The sequence below is a fragment of the Portunus trituberculatus genome, chromosome 20 (genome assembly GCF_017591435.1).
Source record: "Portunus trituberculatus isolate SZX2019 chromosome 20, ASM1759143v1, whole genome shotgun sequence".
Classification (NCBI taxonomy): domain Eukaryota; kingdom Metazoa; phylum Arthropoda; class Malacostraca; order Decapoda; family Portunidae; genus Portunus; species Portunus trituberculatus.
This window is the reverse complement of record NC_059274.1, coordinates 14,974,290-14,986,789: the sequence shown is the minus strand read 5'-3', so window position 1 is coordinate 14,986,789 and position 12,500 is coordinate 14,974,290. Positions and strand designations below refer to the sequence as shown.

General features: G+C 38.9%; 1 protein-coding gene across 3 annotated transcripts in view; it reads right to left on the bottom strand.

The window, feature by feature from the left end:
* LOC123506688 (eye-specific diacylglycerol kinase-like) overlaps positions 1 to 12,500 on the bottom strand; it is a 704,579-nt gene that overhangs the window by 380,573 nt on the left and 311,506 nt on the right. The gene's annotated exons all lie outside the window — the stretch shown is intronic.

The window sequence follows — 12,500 nt, the reverse complement described above, 5'->3', positions numbered from 1 at the left end:
CTACTAGAAGTAGTAGTAGTAGTAGTAGTAGTAGTTGTTGTTGTTGTTGTTGTTGTTGTTGTTGTTGTTGTTGTTGTTGTTGTTGTTGTTGTTGTTGTTGTTGTTGTACTAGTAACAGCAGTAGTAAAATATTAACAAGCTGAAATTCTTCTTATTCCTTTCTGGGAATAAGATACAAAAATATTCTCTCTCTCTCTCTCTCTCTCTCTCTCTCTCTCTCTCTCTCTCTCTCTCTCTCTCTCTCTCTCTCTCTCTCTCTCTCTCTTCCTTTACGATGCGTAGGAAACAGTAATATTTTCTCACAATCTGATATCACACACACACACACACACACACACACACACACACACACACACACACACACACATACCTTCTCGTATATTAGAAAAGGCTGTCAGGTGTGCAGATATGTGAACAGATGTATCAGTCACACACCTACAATCCCACGCACCACACGTCACTCTGTCTCCTCGCTAAGTGTAAAGGTTTAAAGCGACACAATAAGAGTATAAGTGATGTACGTAAGTGGTATTTATTGTGTGCCTTACTGCAATACACTCCTTCAATTTTATATATGTTTTTTTTTTTCCTTACATTTTTCTAGCAGTCTGGAAATTAAATATGAATGGGTGTACTGAAAGATTTGTGAATGCAGTTTTCGTTTTCCTTCACTTTTTGCAAAATTTGATCTATTTATCTATTTAGTTTATCTATTTATTTATCTTCTTTGTTAATTTATCTATAGTGTTGGTGTCTATTTCTTTCCATTGTCTATTTTATTTACTGGAAACATGCTAATTTGTCTCTTTTCTCCCTTTTCTCTCTTCTTCATTTTAAAATATGAAAGGGTAAGATTTTTTTTATTGTTTATCTATCTCAATTTCTTGTGCAATATTGAATGAAGTTTTTATTTCTTCCTTCTGTGTCTTTTTTTTTTTTTAGTTTACTAGTTTTAAATATGAGCTGAAACTTTCTTTTATATCTTTTTCATTTCATAATTTTTCTACCGGTTGTCATTTCGTAAAATCAACAATACATTAGTCTTTTTTCTTCGCTGTAATCGTTATAAACGTAATAATCTTCCACACATCTCTTAACATCACCACTTTCATCACCACCATCATCCATATGTACACACACACACACACACACACACACACACACACACACACACACACACATCACCAAATCACCAACACCACCATTACCATCACCATTATCATTACCACAACGTCACGCTACCATCAGTAAAACATTCTTACCACCCCACCATCACCACCATCATCACTGCCACACCATCGTCACCACCACACCAAATATTAGACTAAAAAAATAAGACAAAAAGTAAAGCATTGTAATGATGAATAATGAAGATGATAGTGATAATAATGATGATAATAATAATAATAATAATAATAATAATAATAATAATAATAATAGGTACGTGGCGTGAGCACGGCGCCCTGACCACCATGTAAGTACGTACACACACACCCACATACGTACACACGCCAGTCACGAGGCAGATGACGTACACGCACGAAAACCCACAATACGACTCGCACGCACGGAACCCAACGCACGCACACACGCGAACACACACACACACACACACACACACACACACACACACGAAAAAAATGTCACAACCACAAGAAGTAATACTCAAGCTACACACACAAGAGCTATACCCGCTAAACATACGCACACACACACACACACACACACACACACACACACACACACACACACACACACACACACACACACACACACACATACGTACCATTCAATCAGTCTCGGTATCAAGTGTGGCTCAAATTAGTGTCATCCTGTTTTTGTCAGGCGGAGTGAAGGACAGACACGGTAATTTGTTTTTCCTCGTTGTGTCAGGCAAGAATTCACACACGCGTTCCCATTTCTGCTCACCTCGCGTCACTCTCTCACGGAGCATTAGCCACATTAACCCATGACTGGTATGGTTTATTGTCATCTCGTTGTAAAGGGTTCAGAAACGCTGGTTATAAATGCTGGAACAAGATACACTGAACATAATATTATTGAAGGGTTGTAGTATATATATTTTTTGTTATTTAGTATTTCATCATATTGGTTTATTAAAATAGAGTGTTTTTAGGAGTTTATGGGATATGGTATAAACTAATAACGCGTGATAAAAAGTTTTGATTGTAATTTTCAAATCATACATAGTAAAATGTTATGAATGTTTGCAAAGATCACATTTCAGTGTTGGTTAATTAAAAATAGAGTGTTTTTTTAGGAGTTTAATGTTATGGTATGAACCAATAACGTGTGGCAAAGAAGTTTTGATTGAAATTTTCAAATCATACACAGTGAAATGTTATGAATGTTTGCAAAGATCACACACGGTAAAATGTTATTAAGCGTTTGTACCTTCAATTTCAGGTTATTGCAATTGTCTTCAGCTACTAAGATGAACCGTGTTACTAGCAGTCAAAGGTTTAACGTAGCAATATAAACTACAAAACTAACATAGGGTAAAGGAAAAGAATGAAAGCACTAATTCAGAGTAAAATATATTCTATGCTTGAAAACAAATACTACGCATGAATGTATACAACGTTTATTTGAAGCATTGTAGTATTGAAGCTAAATTATGTATGGAAGAATAATATTTGTCACAGATTTACCCAGTGTCTAAAATAACTCGTAACAAAAATGGAAGTTCGTGGCATTTATGACTCAAACCTTACACTTATATTTTCCTTGCCAAGTTTGTTTTCCTGGTCTGAACATTTCTTTCCTCCGCAGTCCACATCCTGTTTCTTTACTGGCTATCTTCTACTTATCACCTCATTTCTATCTCATCTTTCATCCTAATTTCCCTTCCATTCTTCTCATCCTCCTCTGCCTTTTGTAACTCTATCCCTCAATTTCTCTCTTCTCATGTTCCTCCTTTCCTAATACTTTTTTCTCCGTCATATAAAAAAAGGGTAACAATTTTTTTCACAGTAATAGTCGGGCGGACAAATGCATATCGGCTTACTCATCGAATACACACATAATGGACGCGAAAAGTAAAATAAAAACATCAGCAGTTTTGTATTACATTGAAAAATTCACTCCTCTGAACATTATACGACTGAAAACATGATACTTTTGGCGGGACTTTTACACACACACACACACACACACACACACACACACACACACACACACACACACACACACACACACACACACACACACACACACACACACACACACATACACACAAACACACACACACACACACTAACACCCTGTGAAGGTATTAAAGAAAAATATTTGTAGTTTTTTTTAAGTATGCCTATAAATACTTAGACGATTAGGAAGGCATTAGAAGGAAAAGAAATAAAAATGTGAACAGTAAATAAAGAAAATAAAAAAATATATATATTTTTCAAACCACAAGTAGGCAAATAAAATTAATATATATAAACATTCGTTCCAGACTTTTGGCTAACTCTATTAATCCACTGGCAATCAAGTGGGTCTTTCTATTTATTTTTTGCTGCCCTTGGCCGGCTTTCCCTCTTGCATAAACACACACACACACACACACACACACACAGAAACAAACACAGTACAACACCAAACGATCGAGAAAATACAAGAGCGTACAATAATTCATGAAGATAAAAATAAAGCGGAGAGAGAGAGAAAAAAAAAAAAAAACTCACACAAACTATATAACTGCTTCACATATTTCTTCCCGCGTCGTGTTACCTGCAGACAAACGGCGAAAGGTGAGAGGAACACTTACCCAAGAGCCTCCCACCTGTCCAACTCTCAGGTACTCACTCCTCGCGCAGACTCTTACCTGTAATCAAGAAAAAGAAGAAGCATTATTCACCTGATAAGCACAGCAATATTTTATAGTTTGTGCTACTGGCTAAAGGATGAGAGAGAGAGAGAGAGAGAGAGAGAGAGAGAGAGAGAGAGAGAGAGAGAGAGAGAGAGAGAGAGAGAGAGAGAGAGAGAGAGAGAGAGAGAGAGAGAGAGAGAGAGAGAGAGAGAGAGAGAGAGAGAGAGAGAGAGAGAGAGAGAGAGAGAGAGAGAGAGAGAGAGAGAGAGAGAGAGGAGAGAGAGAGAGAGAGAGAGAGAGAGAGAGAGAATACCCAAGCTAACCACTTCATAAGGACCAAAACATCAGCTGCTGTTTTGGCCTTCCTTTGTGTTCCCTTATGTTCCTGTAACACCTGACCAAGAAGAGATAAGAGAGAGATGAGAGATGAGAGAGAGAGAGAGAGAGAGAGAGAGAGAGAGAGAGAGAGAGAGAGAGAGAGAGAGAGAGAGAGAGTATCGGCATTCTTTAATTAACTTATCTAAACTCGTATCGTGGCCATAAATAATTGTGAAAGAAAGAAAATGCAGCCATAAAATAACACTGAAAACACTTAAGATTTCTGTCAATTAATTTTTGGTACCTGAAAAAAAAATGTATATGAGAAAATAATAGAAATAAAAAAGAAAATAGTTATGTTTTTGTAAAGGAACTGAGGCGTGTGAGCATGAAGGCATCTCGCAGCTTTCCTTATCTTCTTACACCCTGATATTCTTAACTTACACGAAATATGATAAAAAAAATGGAAAATAAAAATATGTCTAAGCAAATTAATGACTGAAAGAAAATGTGTAGCTAATTTATTCATCACAAAAAGGCCAAGGAACAAAAGAACACTCAAGAACACGATGAAGAACAAAACAAACCTAAAATAATGTCCAGACGAAAGATAAGAAAGAAAAAGAAACTAAAACTATGTCTAAGAAAGTAATGACTGAAAGAAAACGTCTAGCCAAGGCCAAGTAACAAAAGAACACTAAGGAACACGATAGAAGAAAAAAAAAAACAATGTCGAGTCGAAAGATAACGAGGAAAAAGAAACTAAAACTATGTCTACGAAAATAATGGCTGAAAAAAAAAATGTTCAGGTAATTTATACATCACACAAAAGGCCAAGTAACATAAGAACACTAAGGAACACGAAGGAAGAACACAAACTTAAAATAAACAATGTGCACTCGAAAAATAACGAAGAAAAAGAAACTAAAACTATGTCTACGAAATCAATGGCTGAAAGAAAACGTCTAGCCAAGGTCAAGTAACAAAAGAACACTAAGGAACACGAAGGAAGAACACAAACTTAAAATAAACAATGTGCAGATCGTTTCATGCCACGTAGAAGACAATTAACCTCTTGAGTACCATGCCCCGTTTCCATATTCTTTCTGCTTACTATTTGGTGATTCTATACAGATTCAGAAACTCATGTGAAGGATTTGTAATAGTGAAGACTGCGACCATTAATCTTTTGACCTCCATGGGCCCTTCCTAATGTACATAAAATGGTCTAATCGTACACAAATCTCAGGTAAAAATGTGTCCCAGTACTGAAGGGGTTAAGTAACAAAGGAACACAAAGAGCTTCAAAAACATCATAACCTTTTTCTCAGCCTCCTTCACCCAAGCACTGCCTATGATAGAAAGACGCACACACGATCTAACCCTACTAATTGAGCTCGATCACTCCATAACGACCCAATTAGATAGTCAGCCTCAGGTGGGAGATAACGAGGTGATGGATGATTATTGCCAAAGCGACCCAAAGTAAAGAACGTGAGACAGGATCGCTACTAAATCAAAACCAGCAAAAAGTAAGCGATTGAATTTTTTTTTCCTCTAATTTTTGGTTTATGCGATACTGGTTAAGTTATGAGTAGTTGATATTCTCTCTCTCTCTCTCTCTCTCTCTCTCTCTCTCTCTCTCTCTCTCTCTCGTCATTTTACATACTTTCTTTTCTATTTTCAGATATACCACACACACACACAGACACACACACACACACACAAGCACGCTCTCTCCCCCAACCATCCACCCACCCACCCACCCACCCTGAGCTAGTGAACCCGTGCATGTCACCTTCGCATAAATCACAGTGTTTCATGCAAATTCTAACAAGTGTCTGCATGGTTACCTGAAGGGAGGGGGCTTGGGGTGGAGGGAAGCGAGTAGGAGACCACTGCAAGAGGAGGGAACAGGAGGAAGCACTACTGAGGAGCTGAAAATTAAGAGAGCACGAGGTTCCTTCTAAACTTGCAATGCCTGAAGGTTAAAAGGATGTTTGTTGAAGTTACCAGTACCTTTTCTCCTCCCCGTGGTCTTCTATATACGTAAGGTTGATAAGGCACTGTGCATACTAAGCATAAGGCCAGCTATACGATCGATAATGAAAGGCATCGCACTCTTGTGAAAGCAGATTGCAGTGAGGAAGTTGCAGGGCGTTGCGAAGCCCCCCGAAGCAAGGAAGCAGGGTGTTTTGGTACCTTTCGCTCGCCAGTGAGAGTTATTGTTCATGAATATTCAGTGTAATTGATGAGTGCGTGTGTCCGTGTGTCCGTGTGTGTGTGTGTGTGTGTGTGTGTGTGTGTTAGGTTCCTTTTCTGCCTGTACGAACCTTCCTTCTAACTTTCCTCTCCTTCTTACGTGAGAAATACAATGACTATCCAATTACCGCATGCAAATTCACACGAGGGACAGTGAACAGTAACCAAACACACCAAGAAAATGTATAAACAACTTGGTAAATAAGAACATACAGGTACAATGCGCGACTTTCCCGCCCTCCGGACCTTCCTTCTTTCTGTGGAGGTTGTGAACTGTCATAAATAAGCCATTACCTCCATTACTTCATGCAAATAAACAGAAGAAACACCGATAAGAGTTGAAACTGGCAAAATATATTCTCTTTTACTCCTCGTCTTCTTAAGGAATGTGTAACGGTAATGAATAAGCAATGGTCTCATGCAGATGTACACGACAAACAGACAAATCCATTAATCTCATTCCTAATACAAACAAACAGAGGGAACAGTGAATATGAAGCTTGGGAATGAAATAATAGGAACCAACTAATACTAAATGTTCTCTTCTCTTCTTCAGACAATGTTAATGGTAATGAATAAGTAATGGACTGACACATAGACACAACAAACTAACAAAACCATTAACTCATACATATAAACAAAGGAAGCAGTGAATTTAAGACTTGGAACTCAGAAAATATGAACAAACTAGTATTAAATGTTCTCTCTGGTGGTAATGTATAAGTAATGGACTGACACATAGACACAACAAACTAACAAAATCATTAACTCATACAAATAAACAGAGGAAACAGTGAATTTAAGACTAGAAACCCCCCAAAAAAACATGAATTAGTACTGAATACTCTCTCTGTTTCTCTTCAATGTGGTTAATGGTAATATATAAACAACAGGCTGGAGAAAATAAACAAATAAACATGACAATGGACAAAGCAAATACTTCCACTAGAGTGAATATAGGAGTTAAAATTGGGAAAATATTATGATACAACTAAAAATGAGTTAAAACCAGGAAAATATTATGACCCAATTAAAGTAAATATTCAGCTCTTACAACTAAACACAGGAAACAGCGAATTTAAGACTTGGAGCTCAGAAAATATGAACAAATTAGTATTAAAATGTTTTCTCTGCTTTTCTTCACATGTAGTTAATGGTGATATATAAACAATGGACTGAGAAAAAATAAAACGACAACAGACAAAACAAACACTTCCATCAGAGGAAATACAGGAGTTAAAATTGGGAAAATATGATCCAAGAAAAAAAGTTAATATTGCCTCCTCCTCCTCCATCTCCTCCTCCTCCTCCTCTTCATGTTTACCGATACATAATAAGCGAAGGAGTGATGCAGACAGATAAACACGACAAACAGTAGATGGTTATGTAAGAAGACTGAACACTCCTAAAGATAATGAATATATTGGAGTATAACGAATACCCGTTTTGCCTCCACGCATGTTACTGGTAATGAATAAGCAATTAAGAAATGCAAATAAACACAGTGAAAGGTGGACGGTAATGTTGCAACACTCCGAACTATTAATTTACATGATGAAACTGAAAAAAAAAAAATTAAGCTTAAACTTAAAAAGAATGCAATACTGAGCATACATAGATTTACATACATATACATACATACATACATACACTGCACTCCGCTACACTATAAGACTTTCTCCCCGTGTTTTCTTCTCCTTTTTTAATGCAAACGATAAACTTCATGAATATGCAATCAGAAACTATAAATAAAAATGGCTGCCCTGGATGAAATGACCGCCAGAAAAACTTGAACGGTTAGAAAAAGAAAGGAAAAAAAAAAAAAAGAGTAGCGAAAACAAGCAAAACTTTCTAAAGGTACACGCTGACAAAACAAAAAGAATAAAAAAGATCTGGATGATGAAAAACAGACAAGAAATCAAAGCTCACGACACTCTAACAATATAATCAAGTGACAAATCAATAGACACAACAAACAATAGGCAATAATTAACATACAAAAACAAAAGAAACATGACATAGGACCCCTCTCCCTCTCCCTTTCTCTCTCTCTGTGACGAATCTCTTGCTTGCCTCCGCTAAATGTAATCACCTTCGCTACTCACCACCACCACCACCACCACCATCACAAGGGTCCTGCCGTCGCACAGATAAACAACCTTAGTAGATCACCCAAATATGTACCAAAGTGGAGGCTATCGGGCAGGTGTAAAAACTGGACAGGTGTTGGTGAAGAGGAGGAGGAGGAGGAGGAGGAGGAGGAGGAGGAGGAGGAGGAGGAGGAGGAGGAGGAGGAGGAGCAAAGCGACGGCGATGAAGAGAACGAAGTAAAATTAAATAACTTGTGTGAAAGGAGAAAGGAAATAAAATATAGTGATGAAAGAAAAAAATAGTGACGAGAGGAAGAAGAAAAGGATGAGGACGATAAAGAAGAGAAAAATAATGAACGATGGGACAGGGAACGAAAAATGACGAAGGTAAGGTGAGGGAAATGAGAGAAAAGACAGAGAGAGAGAAAAAAAAAAGCAGCAAGAGAGGAAAGATAGGGGAGGAGAAGGACCGCATGACTAAAGAAAGGTGAAGGAAATGAGAGAGGAGAGAGAGAAAAAGGAAAGGAGGAGGGAGGAGAGGACAGATAGGGGAGGGGGGTAGAGATGGAGGAGAAGAGAGATAGGGGAGAGGGGAGAGAGAGAGAGAGGGGGCTGAATGATAAATAGATTTTCTCCAAGGCAAGGCAGAAACCATCAAAGTCACTTGTATTCAATTATTTCCTCGCCTAATCAAGATATTTACTCCCCACTGCTACTACTTTTATCATTAACCTCCTCCTCCTCCTCCTCCTCCTCCTCCTCCTCCTCCTCCTCCTCCTCCTCCTCCTGTTATTCTTCCTCCTCTTGTTATCCTCTACCTTTTTTTTATCATACTGTTTCTTATTTCCTTTTTTTCCTCTTGCACATTTTTTTCCTCCTCCTCCTCCTCCTCTGCCTCTTCTCCCTTCTCCTCCAGCTCCTCTTCCTCCTCTATTTATCTTCTACCTTTCTTTATTATCATACTTTATTTTTCTTATGTCCTTTTTTTTTCCTCTCACACATAATTTTCTCTTCTTCCTCCTCCTCCTCCTCCTCTTCTTTCACTGTCATCCTCCTCTTTTATTGTATCGCATTACACGTTTATTTTTTCTTTCTCTTCTCTGTTTCTCTCTCTTAGTCTTTCCGTATGTGCATTCCTTCCTCCTCCTATTCCTCCTCCTCTTTCTTCATCCTTTACATCTTTCATTCTCCTCCACTTCTTTATACAGTTTCATTTTTTTTCCTACAACTTTCTCTCTCCACTCCTTTTTTCTTCTCTCCCTCTTCACTCCTTCCTTCTCCTTTTCCTTCTCCTCCTTCATCCATCTAACCTTTCATTCTTCTTCACTTTCGATACACTCCTCTGCTTTTTTCTACTTAATCTTGCCCTTTCTACTCTTTCTTCCAATTCAACTTCCTTTTGTTCCTCGTACCCTCCCTCTCCTCCTCTTGCTCCTCTTCCTATTGCTCCTCCTCGATCCCTCCCTATACAATGTTGCCCCACCACCTCCCCAGCATAGCCAAGAGACAGATGGTCACTGGGGAGGATACCTTAAAAAAATTTAGTCAATGTTGATTGGTACAACTGCAAGGTGCTCCTGATTCCCTCTCTCTCTCTCTCTCTCTCTCTCTCTCTCTCTCTCTCTCTCTCTCTCTCTCTCTCTCTCTCTCTCTCTCTCTCTTTTAGCATCACGTCTGCCAGAACATTTATACCGGAAGAGTGAACAATTCTGATTAAGTCCGTCAGTTAAGAATGTCAGAGAGAAAGAGAGAGCTAGAGCGAGAGCGAGAGAGAGAGAGAGAGAGAGAGAGAGAGAGAGAGAGAGAGAGAGAGAGAGAGAGAGAGAGCACAGTGATAGACAAAAGGGCAACAGGCGGTAATGAAAATGGAAAAAGAAAAACAACAATCACGGTTCTTGAAAGGAGTTGGCTGTTAGAGGCACCATAACTGTCACCTGAGTCTTACGAGGGTACGGAGGAGGAGGAGGAGGAGGAGGAGGAGGAGGAGGAGGAGGAGGAGGAGGAGGAGGAAGAGGAGAACACTAGGGTACAGCAGGGTACACATTCACTATTATTCAAGACAAATACACAACAGACAAACAAGCAATAAAATCCAGGGAAAGAAAGCAACAAAAGAACCAAGAGAGAGAGAGAGAGAGAGAGAGAGAGAGAGAGAGAGAGAGAGAGAGAGAGAGAGAGAGAGAGAGAGAGAGAGAGAGAGAGAGACAGAGACGCTAACGCAAAGAGTCCGTTTAGAGATTGTAGGTTTCACTCTCGGTCACACACACACACACACACACACACACACACACACACACACACACACACACACACACACACACACACATATTGCCAAGGGCGCCGCCAGGTAGAAGACAATCAGGAAGCCTTCAGGAGAGCACAAAAGACCCGCCAGTGATAAGAGATAAGCCTGCAGAAGGAGGAAAAGGAGGAGGAGGAGAGGAGGAGGAGGAGGAGGAGGAGGAGGAGGAGGTTAAAAATAGAAGGAATGAAAAAAAGGAGAATGCAAGAAAGCGTGAAGGAAATACTGTGAACCAGGAAGAGGAATGAAAAGGAGGAGGAGGAGGAGGAGGAGGAGGAGGAGGAGGAGGAGGAGGAGGAGGAGGAGGAGGAGGAGGAGGAGGAGGAGAGAGAGAGAGAGAGAGAGAGAGAGAGAGAGAGAGAGAGAGAGAGAGAGAGAGAGAGAGAGAGAGAGAGAGAGAGAGAGAGAGAGAGAGAGAGAGAGAGAGAGAGAGAGAGAGAGAGAGAGAGAGAGAGAGAGAGAGAGAGAGAGAGAGAGAGAGGTGAAAAGACATCCATAAATTTACAACCGGTGAAAAATAATCCTTCCACTACACACACACACACACACACACACACACACACACACACACACACACACACACACACACACACAGTTACAAATTCACATCCACATCCTATTCCACGCATCAACACCCATACACCACCACCACCACCACGACTCGGCTCATCTTACCAGGCCTAACCTCGGCTCCCTCGCTAAGCCAAACCTAACTCCCACCTTTCCCTATCTTGTATCAGACACATTAGGGGTATTTGTATTAATTAGGGTTACGTCTTAGGGAGAACTGGCTTGAGTTTTAGACCCTCGTAAAATCCTATCGTGTGTTTTTTTAAGGAAGTTGATAAATTTGGCTTTATTTTTTATTTTTGTGGGAGTGTGGTTTGTATATTACAGGGTGGTTTCTTGTGTTTGTTTACAGGTTTTTTTTTTTATTTGTTTGGCGTCGTAACATTGTGGTTATGAGTATCTGCTGTAAAACTGTTAACCCTTTTCAGTGCCGTGCCCAGTGTTCATATTAATTTTGGTTATTATTTTGTAATTTTCTACAGCTTCAGAAACTTATATGGGGATTAGAATAGTGAATACTCTGACCATTAATCTTTTGACGTCCACAGACCCTTCCTAATGCAAATAAAATCCTCTAATCACACCACAAAATCAAGGTAAAAATGCATCTCAGTATTGAAGGGGTTAACAGCAACAGAAATACATATTGTTTTCCTTATAATGTATCATAATTTTTTTCTAGTTCACATTATTAATTCATTCTATCATTATTGTATCCCTTCGTTCTTATCTCTGAAAGGAATAGTACTCTTGGATAACGGAAGAAGATAACAGTTTTGGGGATGGTGTTAGTATATATTAAATGATGTGTTATTGTCTTTATTTGTTTGAGAAAGATAGTTATTCTTATTGTTCGATTGTTTGATTACCGTGGTCATAGGTAGATACTATAGAAATATTAAAATAAAGCACCAGAACTCGATATTGCTTGGCTTATCTTGTGTGTTAAATGTTTGCTTTCTCTTTTACTTCACATTATTCATTCTATCGTTATTGTATCTCTTCGTTCTTATCTGCGAGAGGTTTAGTACTCTTGGATAGCAGAAGTAGATAACAGCTTTGGGAGGTGGATTGATATATAAAAGGTGGTGTTACTGTCCTTATTTGTTTATAAAGGATAGTTATTTTT